This window comes from Perca fluviatilis, chromosome 20 (genome assembly GCF_010015445.1).
Source record: "Perca fluviatilis chromosome 20, GENO_Pfluv_1.0, whole genome shotgun sequence".
NCBI classification, from domain to species: Eukaryota; Metazoa; Chordata; class Actinopteri; order Perciformes; family Percidae; genus Perca; species Perca fluviatilis.
This window is the reverse complement of record NC_053131.1, coordinates 36,042,888-36,046,244: the sequence shown is the minus strand read 5'-3', so window position 1 is coordinate 36,046,244 and position 3,357 is coordinate 36,042,888.

Sequence of the window (3,357 nt, the reverse complement as noted above, 5' to 3'; positions counted from 1 at the left end):
GGCATCACGATGGTGGCTCTCCATTGTGATTTTGGCCAGTCTTCACAATGGACGATGATATCGTCCATTGGCACAACCCTAACTACTGATGAAATTGGCTGAATGATTTTGACCTGATGGGTATCAGATTTGTGGATTCTTACCTGTGCTTTTGAGATAATACATTAGTCTCCTTACAGCAACAGGAGGGATGACACCCTCAATATCCTCAATGGAAAGAAACTGAAGGTCAGAATGCTCTTTCAAACCCCGAGTTGCTAAATGTGTCAACAAGTTGTTGAAGTCGCTCTCTGAAAGTGAAGGTAGTGCCTTCGTGAGCTCCTCCGCCACAGACGCCATTTACCTGAGACAGACAGAGTGATGCAAAGGCACAAGATTAACATCAAATTGTCGGTACAAAGACAATGGATAGTAATCTGCAAGGTTCTCCACACTAACACACACATAAGAATCTGACTCAAGGAGACATTGTACACCAAGGTCAACTAAGGGTACTGACTGTTGTTTCTCTAGCACAAAATAGACATTGGATGAGTCAGTCAGTATCAGAGCAATTTTCCCAAAGGTATAGCCCATATCACTGTCTTCCATAGCCACAACCATATTTTTCTGGTACTTGGTGCCCTTGTAGGTAACAGCAGATGTCACTACTGTGGTCTCATGGATGTTTCTCAACATTACAGCTTCCTGGATACCATGGTTATATAAATGCCTATCGAACTCATCTGCTTGCTGCATTTGTAGAGTTGGTGAAAATAGACAACCAGCCTGAAGATAAGCTTGTAGAAGCTGGTGCCTCTCTGCCAGAGTACTGTTTAAGTTCTTGAAGTTATGCAGCTTCCTCGCACACTGTTTAAAGTATGTATGTTTACTTTCAAAACGCAAAGTCCACAATCGAATTAATGGACCAAAATGCAGAATGAGCTCAGGGTAATGCATTAAGAAATGGTGCTTTGGCTTCAAAGTAACAGCTGGAAACAGTGTAGCTCTAGACATAATATACTGCTCAATGAGAACTTTTAAATATGCTACCTGGTTTGCATGGATTTTAGGGGCGGTCACCATATTAACTATCTCTCGCAGCAGCAGGCACAAATGCCAGATCTTATCCTCCAAAGGATTTTTAATGCGATCACCAATGAACAATGGGAGTAACCGGAGCAAACACCAGTTCTGAGATGCATTACCCCCCAATGTTAGATTGTCTGCCCGCAATTCACGTGGTTTGTTGTTGATATCAGTCCCAGCATATTTAAAAGATGCAATGTTTCTGTTTAGCTGGGTGTATGTGAAATGCTTTCCTACAGTGACAAGCTCCCTGATGAATAGAGAAAGATCTGCAGAAACTACACCTTCAAAAAGGTCATGTCCTAAGCATGGTGGAAGTCCTGGGTCACATACATGAAAGTGTTTAAGGCTATTAAACACAGTCAAATTTTATGCCGTAAACATTAGCTGATTGAGGATTGGTGGAAAGTTCATGAACTGAGTTCATATAACTTTGCTTTGTCCGTGGTAGGCCTAATTCTGTTGGAGAATTTTGAAAAGTGTCTCTGTCAATACAGCAGTAGCGACAGAAATGTGTACTTCTGCTGAAGTTTTCTGTGAAGCCTCCAATCATGTGTGACCCAAGGTTGTCTCCTGCTATTGCAAGCACCGCCCCTTGTATGATTTCACCACTGTCCAGTGTGAGCCCTGCCTCTTCAAGATCCCTCAAATCTCTTACAAGAGGACCAAACACTTTCTCTTGGCCAAAAAAGGCCACATCCTCCTCCTTACAAAGCATAACAAGCTGTATGGGGTCTATTGAGGACCTATTATGAGGAGAGATCTCTGACAGTGACATGTAAACAGCAAGTTGCTTATGCTTTTTTCTCCCTGAGCCCAGGGGATTTACCACTTCAAATGAGTCCTGATATAGGATAATGGATACCGAAGGCGCACTGGGTTGAAAAATGGCCTTACTCTTGAAATACCTGCCATCCCTTACATCCTCCAGCAAATGTGGATCATGTGATTTTGCTGTCTTTGCTTCAACTTCATAGACTCATGACTCATTAGTGCTTTAATTGTTTCTGCAATCGGCACATACTGACTAAAGCAGTTGTTTCCTTTTGAATTTTTTCCTAAATATACTTGTTTGGGTGGCACATAATTCAAATTATTTTTGAAATAAGTTTTGCGTGTACCATCAGACCGGAAATCTCCCTCATTATATAATCTTAATAGATTACTTTTGTTTAGATTTCCAATTATGGTATTAATATCAGTGACAGAAATATTCAATTTCATTAATTCATCTCGAAGAGAATGAAACATGTTCTCCACATTACTATCATGAACTCCCTGAAACTCTTCAATCAAACACTGTATAGTGGTGGCTGGAAGAAGCATTTTTGCTTGCATTCTCAAATAGAACAATGCCAGATTGGTCAGAAAGGTGCCCTCTCCCTCATTTCCTTCAGGATCATCAATCACTCCTTCAAAATGTGTATAATTGTCTTCGCAGTTGCCCCTAGTCATGTGTGAGGCATCATTACCAGGGGGGCCTACTTGAACAGGGTTTTCTAAACACTGTGGGTGTTTTCTAGTGACAAGTGATGTGTAGGATGATCTAATTCGGAAATGCTTCTTACAGTTCTCAATGGGACATCTGACCGACTTCCCATCTCTGATGTGCCACTTTAAATGGTTGTACAAGCAGGGTAAATTGTCAAATGTTTGCCTACATCCCTCCACCTGACAAATTACCTCGCTTGATGGACCAGCCCTAGCTGGCAATGAATCCTTAGATGGCGGGGAATGTTTCCGACGCATGTGTGACTTCAAGGCGTGGAGTGTCCGAAAAGTACACGGACATGTCTGCAAACCACAACCAAACCTGAAATTTGCGAGATTACCATGTGTTTTTACATGCTGATAAAATCTCGGAAGCGTTGTTACATTTATGTTACACGTTTTGCACACAAATGGCACGACCATTGTGGCAGAAAATGCTTACAGGCGTCACTAACGTTACACTAAATCCTGCAGCAGCCCACCACGAGGCACCTGCAGTAGCAACAGAATAGCCTAGCTACTACCAACCAGTTTACATTCACTTGAGCCTCACACAGGGATGAAACCACAAAAGAATACTGAGAAATAACAAAAAACGCAATAACAAAAAAAAAGCCAAATAGTTAAATTGGACGTGGACGGTTCCACCTTCTAATGTTACTGCTAGCTGTTAGTTGTTAAGCTAGCAATCGCTAGCTAACATCGCTAGCTAACGCTAGCTAACTTCTCAAAGGATGTCGAACTTTATAACTGTTACCAAGGGTTGAAACGCCCAAATGCAATTAAATAGTTTAGTAA